The sequence below is a fragment of the Lampris incognitus genome, chromosome 6 (genome assembly GCF_029633865.1).
Source record: "Lampris incognitus isolate fLamInc1 chromosome 6, fLamInc1.hap2, whole genome shotgun sequence".
In the NCBI taxonomy this organism is placed as follows: Eukaryota; Metazoa; Chordata; class Actinopteri; order Lampriformes; family Lampridae; genus Lampris; species Lampris incognitus.
Window position 1 is genome coordinate 31998899 of NC_079216.1, and position 14276 is coordinate 32013174.

General features: G+C 43.4%; 1 protein-coding gene across 2 annotated transcripts in view; it reads right to left on the reverse strand.

Annotated features, from left to right (window-relative positions):
• The window catches only part of aars1 (alanyl-tRNA synthetase 1), a 73785-nt gene that overhangs the window by 41478 nt on the left and 18031 nt on the right, over window positions 1-14276 (reverse strand). The gene's annotated exons all lie outside the window — the stretch shown is intronic.

Consider the following 14276-nt stretch of genomic DNA (forward strand, 5'->3'; position numbering starts at 1 on the left):
GTTTAACTCCATAAAAATCTGAGCGCAAATGTGTCATACTGACAATGAATGTTAATCCAATCTGCCAAATCTCAAGGGCTGTGATGAAAGACTCATTGTGCCTACATTATAGACAACTGTAATTGCATCTATACAGTGCTGTGAAAAAGTATTTGCCCCCTTCCTGATTTCCTCTATTGTTGCACATTTGTTGAACTAAATTGTTTCAGATCTTCAGCCAGCCCTTTTGAATCTAAACATGACTTTTATTTCCGAATCAGAATCAACTTCATTGGCCAAGTGTGCCTCTGTACATGAGGAATTTTACTCCGGTTCACAGCAGCTTCTTGCACTTGCAGACGTCACTCAGAAAAAAAAGAAAAAGAAAAGCAAAGAAAGAAAGAAAAAAAGAAGAAATAAATGGAACGACAGGGCATTGGAGGCAAGCATGGATGTACAATAGCTATGTCACTACTATACAGAGTTTTGTTATGGTTGAATAAACCTGTGGAGGCATGGACTTGTTTAAGAGAGATGGCAGTGGAGTTTTTAGTCAGAGGATGCCTGAGGAGCGGAGAAGAAACACACTGGTACCGATTTTCAAGAACAAGGGCGATGTACAGAACTGTAGCAATGACGGAAGTATAAAGTTGATCAGCCACAGCATGAAGATATGGGAAAGAGTAATAGAAGCTGGGTTAAGAGGAGAGGTGACAATGTTTGCTTTGAGAATGTTGATTGAGAGGTATAGAGAAGGCCAGAAGGAGTTACATTGTGTCTTTGTGGAAAGCATGCCGAGAGAGTAGGTGTGGGGAGGTATGAGGAAGTTGGGAGTTGCATAGAAGTATGCAGGAGTGGGGCAGGATACGTATGAGGGAAATGTGACAATGGTGAGGTGTGCGGTTGGAATGACAAATGGGTTCAAGGTGGAGGTGGGATTACATCAAGGATCGGCTCTGAGCCCTTTCTTGTTGGCAATGGTGATGGACAGGTTGATGGAAGAGATCAGACAGGAGTCTCCGTGGACTATGATGTTTGCAAATGACATTGTGATCTGTAGCGAAAGTAGGGTGCAGGGTGTTGAGGAGAGCCTGGAGAGGTGGAGGTATGCACTGGAGAGAAGAGGAATGAAAGTCAGTAGCAGCAAGATGGAATACCTATGTGTGAATGAGAGGGAGGACAGTGGAATGGTGAGGATGCAAGGAGTAGAGGTGACGATGGTGTATGAGTTTAAGTACTTGGGGTCAACTATCCAAAGTAATGGGAAGTGCAGGAGAGAGGTGAAGAAAAGAGTGCAGGAAGGGTGGAGAAGAGTGTCAGGAGTGATTCTGTGACAGAAGGATACCAGTAAGAGTTAAAGGGAAGGTTTACAAGATGGTTGTGAGACCGCTCTGTTACATGGTTTGGAGACAGTGGCAGTGATGAAAAGACAGGAGGCGGAGCAGGAGGTGGCAGATTTGAAGATGCTAAGATTTTCATTGGAAGTGACAAAGAAGGACAGGATTAGGAATGATTATATTAGAGGGACAGCTTAGGTTGGACGGTTTGGAGACAAAGCAAGAGAGTGCTGAGGCGCATAGTGCGTAAAAGTCGCCAACGCTCTGTTGACTCAATAACTGCAGACTTCCAAACTTCCTCTGGTGTTAACACTAGCACAAAAACACAAATTTCCTTACATTTTGTGCTAAGTATCCAGTGAGTCAAGTAAATTCTTTGAGACAGTACAAGCCTGTTTCATGCCATATCACCGGATAATTGTGCTCCTTATTTGTTGAGCACTTTCCCTTCCATTGTGTTTCTTTAAACAAAGTTTTATATACAAACCCCAATTCCAATGAAGTTGGGGTGTTGTGTAAAACGTAACTAAAAACAGAATACAATGATTTGCAAATCCTTTTCGACCTATATTCAATTGAATACACTACAAAGACAAGATATTTAATGTTCAAACTGATAAACTTTATTGTTTTTTGCAAATATTCACTCATTTTGAATTTCATGCCTGCAACACGTTCCAAAGAAGCTGGGACAGGGGCATGTTTACCACAGTGTTACATCACCTTTCCTTTTAACAACACTCAATAAGCGTTTGGGAACTGAGGACACTAATTGTTGAAGCTTTGTAGGGGGAATTCTTTCCCATTCTTGCTTGATGTATGACTTCAGTTGCTCAACAGTCTGGGGTCTCCGTTGTCGTATTTTGCGCTTCATAATGTGCCACACATTTTCAATGGGAGACAGGTCTGGACTGCAGGCAGGCCAGTCTAGTACCCGCACTCTTTTACTACGAAGCCACGCTGTTTTAACACGTGCAGAATGTGGCTTGGCATTGTCTTGCTGAAATAAGCAGGGACGTCCCTGAAAAAGACGTCGCTTGGATGGCAGCATATGTTGCTCCAAAACCTGTATGTACCTTTCAGCATTAATGGTGCCTTCACAGATGTGCAAGTTACCCATGATGCCATGGGCACTAACACACCCCCATACCATCACAGATGCTGGTTCTTTCCCTCTTTAGCCCGGAGGACACGACATCCATGATTTCCAAAAGCAATTTGGAATGTGGACTCGTCAGACCACAGCACACTTTTCCACTTTGTGTCAGTCCATCTCAGATGAGCTCGGGCCCAGAGAAGCCGGCGGCGTTTCTGGGTGTTGTTGACATATGGCTTTCTCTTTGCATGGTAGAGTTTTAACTTGCACTTGTAGATGTAGCGACGAACTGTGTTAACTGACGATGGTTTTCCCAAGTGTTCCTGAGCCCACGTGGTAATGTCCTTTACAGAATGATGTCGGTTTTTAATGCAGTGCCGCCTGAAGGATCTAAGGTCACAGGCATTCAATGTTGGTTTTCGGCCTTGCCGCTTACGTGCAGAGATTTCTCCGGATTCTCTGAATCTTTTGATGATATTACGGACTGTAGATGATGAAATCCCTAGATTCCTTGCAATTGTACGTTGAGAGACGTTGTTCTTAAACTGTTGGACTATTTGCTCATACAGTTGTTCACAAAGTGGTGAACCTCGCCCCATCCTTGCTTGTGAACGACTGAGCCTTTCGGGGATGCTCCTTTTATACCCAATCATGACACTCACCTGTTTCCAATTAATCTGTTCACCTGTGGAATGTTCCAAACAGGTGTTTTTTGAGCATTCCTCAACTTTCCTAGTCTTTTGTTTCCCCTGTCCCAGCTTCTTTGGAATGTGTTGCAGGCATCAAATTAAAAATGAGTGAATATTTGCAAAAAACAATAAAGTTTACCAGTTTGAACATTAAATATCTTGTCTCTGTAGTGTACTCAATTGAGTATAGATCGAAAAGGATTTGCAAATTATTGTATTCTGTTTTTATTTACATTTTACACAACGTCCCAACTTCATTGGAATTGGGGTTTGTATATTTACCTACCATCCACTTCACAACTATATACTATATCATATACCCATGATACTACCACAACAATAACAGCAATAATTTGTAACCAGTATACGGCAGTTGTATGTGTATTTACAATTGTACATTTGTACTGTACAAACATTTGTATTGCACATCTGGTTTAAAGAGGTAGTGCACATCATAGATATGTAGATGGGACATCTTGACCAGAGGGGGCTAACTACAAAGTGTCATATTTACATATTAAATGTCTATTCCTGCACCATGCTGTTAGGAGTTCATGAGAGAGATGGCCTGCGGGGAAAAAACTGCTCCTACGTCTGGTGGTTTTGGTGCACATTGCTCTGTAGCGCTTGCCAGAGGTTAGGAGTTCCAACAGACTGTGTCTTGGGTGTGTGTGTTAGTGTGTGTGTGTGTGTGTGTGGGGAGGGGGGTGCTGATTCTGTCCACCCCTTTCCGGGCTCTAGAGGTGTACAAGTCCTACTGGGTGGTGCAGGGGAGCGCCAATGGTTTTTTTTTTCTGCTGTGCTTACTGTTCGCTGCAGTCTGCTCCTATCCTGCATTGCTGCTGTTCCGAACCAGACTGTGTTGGATGTGCACAGGACAGATTCAATGACTGCATTGTAGAACTGGCTCAACAGCTCCTGTGGCAGACCAAATTTCCTCAATTGCCGCAGAAAGAACATCCCCTGCTGGGCCGTTTTTAGGATGGAGTTGATGTTGGTCTCCCACTTCCGGTCTTCAGAAATGGTAGTTCCCAGGAACTTGCTGGCAGCCATACCAACATGTACCCTGGCTCTGCCAAATGACTGAAGCCAAGCAGGTATGGGTTTGGCTAGTACCTGGATGGGAGACCTCCCACGAAATTTGAGATGCTGCAGGAAGTGGTGTTGGTGGGCCAGTAGGGGGCAGTCTTCCTTCTGGTCATAATAAAAACAGCAAATATCAAATCCCAATGCCCCAGTGCAGTAATGGGGACACTGTGCTATAGGAGATGCTGTCCTTCGGATGAGACGTTAAACCACGGTCCTGACTCACTGTGGTCATTAAAAGATCCCATGGCACTTATCGCAAAGAGTAGGGGGTTCCCCAGTGTCCTGGCAAAATTCCAACCTGGCTCTCTCCTAATTCCGCCATGTAATTGGCTCGATGATTCCTCCCTCTCCACCTCAAGCTGATATGTGGTGAGCATTCTGGCGCAAAATGGCTGCCGTGCATCACCCAGGGCTACACACTGGTGGTGGCTGAAGCGAATTACCCCCTTCAATGTGAATCACTTTGGGTGTCTAGAAATGCGCTATAAAAATGTAATGATTATTATTATTATTATTATTATAACTTGAAGGTCTCCATGGTTGACACAGGGCTGTTGGATATGGTGAGGGGGAACAGTGCTGAGGGGTGTCTCCTAAAGTCCACTGTCATCTCCGCAGTCTTGAGCATGCTCAGCTTCAAATTGTTCTGACTACACCAGAGCACCAGCTGCTCAACCTCCTGCCGATATGCAGACTCGTCGCCATCCTTGATGAGTCTGATGACCATCGTGCCATCTACAAACTTCAGTAGTTTAACAGCTGGGTCCTTGGAGATGCAGTTGTTGGTGTAGAGGGAGAAGAGCAGTGGGGAGAGGACACATCTCTGGGGAGCAGCGGTGCTGACTGTCCATATACCAGAAGTGACTTCTCCCAGTCTCACCTGCTGTTTCCTGCCTGGAAGGAAGCTGGTGATCCACTGACAGATGGTGGGGTATACAGTGAGCTGGGAGAGTGTGGAGGAGAGGATTTCTGGAATGATGACGTTGAACGCTGAGCTGAATTCCACAAACAGTATCCTTGCATATGTCGCTACGCAGTCAAGGTGTTGCAGGATGTAGTGCAGTTCCATGTTGACTACATCATCCACTGACCGGTTTGCTTGGTAGGCAAACAGCAGGGGGTCCAGCAGGTGTCCTATGATGTTCTTCAGGTGGGCCAACTCCAGTCGTTTGAAAGTCTTCATGACCATAGATGTTAGAACGACAGGCCTGTAGTCAATATAGAACCTTATATCAATATGAAAGATGCTAACAAGGTCTCAACAAGCAGCACATGATCAAAAGAAATTGCGAGCGAGATGAGAAAAAAATTGTTGAGCTATATCAGTCTGGAATGGGTTACAAAGCCATTTCTAAGGCTCTGAGATTACAGCAAACTAGACCTTGTCTCCAAATGAAGAAAACTTGGAACAGTGGTGAATCTTCCCAGGTGTGGCCAGCCTGCCAAAATTCCTCCAAGGACACAGCACAACTCAACCAGGAAGTCAAAAATTAACCCAGGACAACAAAAAAGAATTGAAGGCCTCTCTAGCCTCAGCTAAGGTCATTGTTCATGATTTGAGAATTTGTAGTCCGGCTTCCACCTTTGTGAGATTCAGCTTCATGAGGTCAATAACTGCCGTTTATTCTCTTATTCTCTCTTCTCCACTACACTGATCAGCCAAAACATTAAAACCACTGACAGGTAAGCGAATACCATTGACAACTGTCTGTAATGTCACCTGACAACCCACTGATCCGTTCTGCCATTTTATTTGGGCTGAAACTGATGTTTCCGAATAAAGATGCCTTCTCCGGTCAAACAATATTCGCTACCGTCAGCATGCTGTCTCTCAGAAACTGTCCCTCTATAAATGGCTTGCCAGCCTTCGCTATTGCCTCGCTTACCACATAGCTAACTTTGACAGCTGTACCACAGTCTTTTTTGGCTTTGTGAAAAAAGTTCTGCTGACAGGGCAGACTTTTTTGAAAGTGTGCTGCCTTTCTCCCCCTCTCTTCACCTTTGAACCGATCATACTCCTCTGCATGTTTAGTAGTGTAATGCCGCCTCAAATTGAAATCATTCAGGACGGCAACTTTTTCCTTGCAAATTAGACGGATCATGGATGCATTAAATTCAGTGAAGAAGTAGTCACATGTCCATTTCTCTTGGAACTGTCGGTGTTCCTGGTCAATTTTTCTTTTGGCTTTTGAAAGTGACATTTTTACAAAACATCTGCAAGCAGTGGCAACAATTTACGTTACCAAGCTCATGTGCGATATTTCACAGAGGGCTAGCCCCTCAGTTTTAAAAGTGGGGGCCGCCAGGAGGCGCTTGGGGGTCCGGGAGAGGAAAATGAAAATGCAGTTAAAAAAAAACGAATAATAAAAATAAAATTAAATATATCAAAAAATAAATTTAAATTCAAATTCAATTCATAAGATTATTGTGCCGGTTTAAAATAAAATATCAATTGTTATAAATCCTTCCATACCGAAATGAGGTCTTTGCCACACCCTTCTTTCAATCGCAGCCAATAAATAACTAACCATCTGCCTATCAGTCAAAGCATTACGTTTAGCTGCTAACTGCTGCCTGAGCGTATTAATCAAATCACAAGTTAGCTTACGACTGCTGTTCCGCTAGCGAGCTAACGTTACCTTTTTTCTGTGGCCATGGAATTTAGCTAGTTAGCTGGTGCTAGCTTACAATAATGGAGAAGTTTTTGAAGAGAAAAACGTCAGACGAGCAGACTGGAGACAGCAACGAGCAGATTGGAGGCACTAGCTCAGCTGCAAAAAATGCACAAACAGGGAACTCCTGGCCAACTAAAACGCGAAGATACGACCAAGCATACATAAAGTATGGCTTTACATCCGCAAGTAAAAATGGACATGATATTCCTAAATGTGTTCTCTGCCTCGAGACCCTCTCGAATGAGTGTTTGAAGCCGTCTAAACTTGAACGACACTTGAAGCAAAAGCACCCGTCAGAGGCCGACAAATCAGTAGAATTTTTCAAACGCAAAGAACTTTTCCATTTGCCACCACATACCTTTGCAAGTCAGGATTCTCAACATTGAAAGTACTGAAAATAAAGCACAGAGCACGTTTGCAAGTGGACAATGACATGCGTATGGCACTCACAAACCCAAAATCTAGAATTGATAAACTGTGTAGGAGCCACCAAGCCCACCCATCCCACTAGTGAGGCGTGCACACACACACACACACACACACACACACACAATAAACAATAAGAAAGAACATTACAGAAAGAAAGAATGTTGAATATTGTAAAACAGAATGACAGAATGTTTATATAGTAGAAAGAAATATTGAATATAACAAGTCTGGGAAATGGCATTAATAATAAGAAAGACAATTACAGGGTTCGTACGGTCATGAAAAACCTGGAAAAGTCATGGAATTTTAAAATTCAATTTCCAGGCCCTGGAATAGTTATGTAAAATAATATTTTTTCAGAAGTTTTGGAAAAGTCATGGAAATATATCTAAAGTTTCATCAATTAATCCAAACAAAATCGATGTGTCGTAATAAAATGTAAATTGCCACGGACCGTCATGATATTTTGGTGGTGTGAAAAGTTTATTCAGTCTGGCTCAGTCTGTGTTACTGGGCATGCGGCATGCAAGCGCCTAGGAACTGCAGGCACACTCACTAGCTTGGAGTTGCTTCTGCTAGCAAATGGGACGATGCCGACAAAATGCCAGGGAAGTGCAGCTTCAATAATACATGGCTTTTTAAGGATAAATACCAATTATGGCTGGCAAAAGACACTGACCCAAGACGTGCTAAATGCAAACTGTACTGTAAAAAATTTGAAATTTTGAATATGGGCAAGGCAGCGCTTGTTTAGCCACTTGAAGGAGAAAAAGCACGAGACTGTAGCAGCAGTTGCTAGCAGCGCAATACCCATAGGTGAGTTTATGAACGCTGATGCTGTGAGGACATCCAGCAACACTACTACAGTTTCCACAGCAACAAAGCAGACAACTTTGGACGTTTCGGCAAAAAATGAAGTCCTCAAAGTGGAGATACTGTAGGCACTAAAAATCATGAATTCACACTACTCATTCAAGTCATCCGAGGACACGAGCCGTCTTTTCGCCGCCATGTTCCCGGACAGCCAGATTGCAGCGAAATTTACCTGTGGTGAGAACAAGTGTGCCTCTGTCTGTACTTTTGGGCTTGTTCCGCACTTTAAAAGACTCTTACTGTCAGAAGTGTCCCAACAAACGGCATATGTAGTGCTGTTTGACGAAAGCCTAAACCACCATTTGCAGTCCAAACAAATGGATTTACACGTGAGGCTGTGGGATGGAGCAGAAGTAAAGACTAAATATGTTGGCTTGGAATTTTTGGGACATTCCACTGCAGTTGATATCGTCAAAAAGATTAGCAACGCGCTGTCCGAGACAGACGTTAATAACCTCATCCAGCTGTCTATGGACGGGCCACATGTGAACTGGAAAGCGTTGGTTCTTGCGGTTTGCATATCATGCACAACGCCTTTAGAGAGGGATGCAAAGCTACTAGCTGGGACATTGCGCACACACTCTCGAGCCTATACTGGCTTTTCCATGATTGTCCTGCTCGTCATCAGGACTTCATCACCGCCACTGGATGCAGCACCGTGATGCTCAAGTTCTGCAGACACCGTTGGCTTGAAAATGTCAGTGTGTCTGACCGAGCTCTGAAGCTTTGGCCCTACGTGACAACCTACGTAGAGAGGGGTGCTTAAGGGTGATCTTCCGGATCCCAAGGTTAAGTCTATTGAGGCTGTGAAGAACAGTTCCAAGGATCCTCTGTTCATCCCAAAAGCGATGATCTTCAACAGCATCGCAAGAGAGATCACCCCCTTCCTCACGCTCTATCAGACGGATAAGCCCATGCTCCCCTTCCTCAGCGAGGATATGTTTCAACTGATGAAAGGTAGGGATTTTCATATTATATGTGTATGCTCTGTTTCTGTCCTCTGTTTGTCTGAAGATATGTAGCCATGGGCCTAATATTTCGTTTGACCTGTGTTTGGTATTTTCTCAAACTAATTCAAGTGGACAAGCAGTTCTACAGGTGATTATGGGCATCTTTGGATTTATTTTGTTGACGCTAATGGTTATTGATTTTGCCATATAAGCGTTGTGTTTCTATTCATTCTATCAACATTTTAAATCCCCACTCTGAACGAATAAGTGAACAACAGTGACACCTAGAGACTTACTCTGAATTGAGTTCTCTGTTTGGGCTGTGGATTTTAATCCAGGCCTTGATCATTGCCCTGATTCTGCTATATTTTAATGTGATTATTTATATCTAATTTTGTATGTATTATAATGTGTCATGTAACATCACTGCTGGCACTGCCATTTCATGGACAAGGTCTCTCTAGAAAAAGAGTCTGCATCTCAATGGGACAACCTAGTAAAATATAGGTTAAATTGTGGCGGACACTAGGGGCTATGCCTCTCACCCAGCAGGACTGTGAGCTGGGGGCGTGGTTTACGTTCCCGGGCTCGCCGGGGCAGGGTTGTTCCTGCTGCAGTTGGTTTTTGGAGTTGAGGAATAAACATCAAACTCGCCTTGGTCTCATGTGTTTTTCCTCATTCCTGCCACATTGGTGACCCCGAATTGAACATGTTTGGAGCAGAAGATGTGTGTGAATCCACTTCGGCCACGCCGCCCCAACTCTCTCAGCCGGCCGTTCTCGCCACAGCTGTGAAGCTCCCAGAGTTCTGGCGGAGCGACCCGGCCTCGTGGTTCCAGCATGTCGAGGCGCTGTTCCACCTGCGTGGAATCTCTGCGGACGACTCCAGATACTATCTGGTCGTCGCTGCGCTGGATCAGAAGTCCACACGCCGGGCCATGCAGCTGTTGCGCACCCCTCCGCAACACGATAAATACGTCGCCCTCAAACATCTTCTGCTCCGGAGGTACAGCCTATCTGCCGCAGAGAGGGCAGATAGAATCCTTTCCCTATCCAGTTTGGGCGACGGGACGGCTGTGGATCTCATGGACAATATGCTGTCGCTGCTAGGCTCAGACGAAGGTGGGTTCCTTTTCCCGCACGTTTTCTTGCGCCAGCTCCCGTCTCCTGTGCACGCGGCTTTGGCTAACTCCCCGTGTCTGGCCGCTGGTGACTGCCGAGGTTTGGCTGAGGAGGCCGATCGGGTCCTGCTGGCTACCAGACGGTTCTCTGTGCAGAGTGTGGCATCGGAGCCTCTGCAGCCGACGTCGGAGGATGCGGACCCGGCAGGGTGGCAGGCGAAGTTGCGTTTCCGGCCCAGGTTCCCCGTCGGGGTCGTCCTCCTTCCAGGACCCCGGCAGTGTCTTCACGGGTTCAGCGTTCTGCTTCTCAGCCGGCTTTGGACTGTGTTTCACCTACTGTTTCGGCTGAGGGACGGCGCAGCCGTTATGGCAGGCAGCTTAAGCCTCCAGTGAGACACTAAGTTTCTTTCCAGGAGTCCCTTCTGGGTGTTCGGGGGGGGGCCTGTGTGGCGGACACTAGGGGCTATGCCTCTCACCCAGCAGGACTGTGAGCTGGGGGCGTGGTTTACGTTCCCGGGCTCGCCGGGGCAGGGTTGTTCCTGCTGCAGTTGGTTTTTGAAGTTGAGGAATAAACATCAAACTCGCCTTGGTCTCATGTGTTTTTCCTCATTCCTGCCACAAAATAAATAAATGCATAATTTTGATCAGTACAAATGTGGGTAATCTCTATGTTTTACTGTATTGACTTTTCATGATTAAAGTGAGAAGGTTTGCAACTAACAATTATTTGATTACTCAACGCAACTGATTTAGACCATTAAATGCCAGAGAAATAAGGTTTAAAAAATATACAATTATGGTCAATGTTCATCACTCATTATCTGAACCCAAACAGTCATCTGGAAATAACTTAATTTTTATCCAGCAGTCAGAAACGTGACTTTTCTTTTAATTATATGGAACAAAGACAAACACAACTATAATGTTGTAAGTGGCACATATCAGGTTATTTTACACAGTTACATGCACAGAAACACATTACAAAACTAGTAAAATTAGAACAAAATTTTAAATACATTTTCTGTTCATTGATTAATCCATTCTGTTAATTGTTTCAGTCTTGTGAGTTTAAATGTTGTTGGTACCGAATGTAATTTGATTTAGATAGACTAAATAATATTGTTTCCCTCTCTTGGTGTACATAGAGTATATTGGCAATTGAATTTGAATTTTTACACTAATTTAAATTTATGTAATTCACAGGACTTATGGGGCGATTCTGCAAAGAAAAACCTCTGAAGGACGCCACCTCAGTCCTGAAGCTTCTGCATATCCCTCTCCAGGACAGCAGCTTACACAAGGATGCCACCAAAATCAACTTGGGATTCTCAGCTGAAACCTGTCTTAACCAACTGAAATCCATCAACAAGATATCAGAGACAGGCACTGGAGCTAAAGATGGAATGCAAGACATTCCTGATCACAATACTGGAGAAGCTACAGAGTAAGGCTCCTGTGAACCACCAGCTAGTGAGAAGTATGCAGTGCCTTACCATGTTGAGGAGTCGGTGTGTGATGACATCCTTCGAGAATGCGGACAGTTTTGTGATTTTGCGGCCCTTCAAGCCAGCTTCAGGGAGTTTGACCCCAGGACAGACAGAGTGGACACTCAACTACATGAGACAATGGGAACCAGCAAAGCTTTCTCCAAGGTATGGCATGTGGTGAAGATGCTGCTAGTTCTCTCTCATGGACAGGCCAGTGTTGAGAGAGGGTTCTCAATTAACAAGGAGCTGATTGTGGAGAATCAGAAGGAGGCCTCTCTGGTTGCTCAAAGACTCATCGTTGGCCATATCAGATCTGTTGGTGGTGTAACTAATGTGCAACGCACCAAAGAGCTTTTGATCTCAGTTTCTGGAGCAAGACAAAGGTACCACAGCTACCTGGATGAACAGAAGAGGGTCAATGAGAAGGAAAGGAGTATGCAAAAAAGAAAGGCTCTTGCATATGGATGAACTTAAAAAGAAGAGGGCCAGAGTAGAGAATGACATTGGTGCACTGGAGAAGTCGGCTGATGAGTACGCTGACAAAGCTGAATCCACTGGGAAACTGACTTTCATCACAAAATCTAACAGTTTGCATCGCACTGCCAAAGAAAAGAAGGCATTTCTTCAAGAGATTGAAAAGCAAATTGATAAAAAGCTTGCTGAGATGAAGCAATAAGCTGCCACGTGACTGCTACAGTTTAAAATGGTGTTCAAAGTGAATACCTACACCTGCATGACAGACATTTGTTCCACATTGAGTTCAAGACTTTGAATATTCCATGTCTAGTTTTAGAAGTGGAAGTTTACTTCGGAAGATAGTTTTATTTATTTATTTTATATTATATATTTTTATTTTGTTAAAAGTGACTAGGACTCACACTGCAAAGATTTGTCCCACACTGAGTTCCAGGCTTTGCATATTCTGTCTAGTTTTAGGAGTTCACTTTGGAAGAATTATTTTATTTATTTTATATTTTATATCATTTTGTTGAAAGTGAATACAATGACTTGCACTACACAGATTTGTTACACATTGAGTTCCAGACTTTGCATATTCCGTCTCTAGTTTTCGGAGTGGAAGTTAATTTTGGAAGATTTATTTATTTTATTTATGTTATGTCTTTTTTTTATTTTGACAACTCATGTACTGATTACTGGGTAATCAGTAGTTAGCACTGGCATTCGTACCCCAATGCACTACTTCTCTCTGTTTATCTCTGACAGAAAATGTGATGGCATGTTTATCTTTTGAGACATTGACAAAAATGTTAAACCGTTGGAATTAAAATATGAGAAAATGTGTCTAAGTGTGCCTGTCTGGTGTTTTTTTGTTTTAGAGAGGCACCATACATGTCAGATGTAAACCTAATTTTACTTAGTGTTACAATAATTAAGTTTTCGGTGGTCCCATTGAGATGAAATAATTTCTTTTGGTCATGGAAATTCAGTAAAAGGTTTTGGAGAAGTCATGGAAAATCATTGGTGAAAAGGTGTAAGAACCCTGCAATTACTGAAAGAAAGAAATGTTGAACATTGTGAAACAGAAATTACACAATGTTTACAATAAAAAAGAAAGAAATATTGAATAGTAATTTGGGGAAATTAAATGAATAATAAGAAAGAAAAATACTAAAAGAAAGAACTGTTGATGAATATTGTAAAGCACAAATGACAATGAATGTTTGGTTAATAAAAGAAAGAATATTTAATATAATACAACTGAGAAATTATCTGAAATGTAGATTAAATTAATATTGCAGTCATAAAAATAAGGAAATATTAAGAAGCTGTATGTTTGATTTTTTATATTTGCCAGTGTAATTTAATTTTTTAAGCCATGTCGCAATAGGGGGGGCCCAGCCAGAGGCTACGGCTATTAAGGGGTCCTTGGCATGGAAAAGTTTGGGAACCCCCAGGCTAGCCTACTGGGTTTATGTACTCGCATTGCCAGTGGCTACAGTGTGTGCGCGTGAGAGAGAGAGAGAGAGAGAGAGAGAGAGAGAGAGAGAGAGAGAGAGAGAGAGAGAGAGAGAGAGAGAGAGAGAGAGAGAGAGAGAGAGAGAGAGAGAGAGAGAGAGAGAGAGAGAGAGAGAGAGAGAGAGAGAGAGAGAGAGAGAGAGAGAGAGAGAGAGAGAGCACGCGAGTGCTGCAAAACTGACATTAGGCTATGTCATCTGCAACTGGCCTCACAACTAATCTTAACTGAGTACTAGAAACACAGAAACGTTTAAAAAAACAACAACAATAACATGCAAAATGAATACGTGGTCTGGATCTCTTAATAAAGCTAAAACAGCACAGGCCTCACTAAACTGCCTCGCGGGCCAGATGTGGCCTGCGGGCTGGTAGTTTGAGACCCCTGCTTCAGATGGTTCAAAATGCTGCAGCTAGAAACCTAACTAAAATTTAAAACATTTGACCATATTACACTAATTTTTGCCTCCTGCATTGGCTTCCTATCCATAGTAGATCAGACTTCAAGTTGCTTCTGTTAACTTGTAAAATCCTAAATTGGTTTGCCCCATACTTGTGCGATCTCCTTAAACCGTACA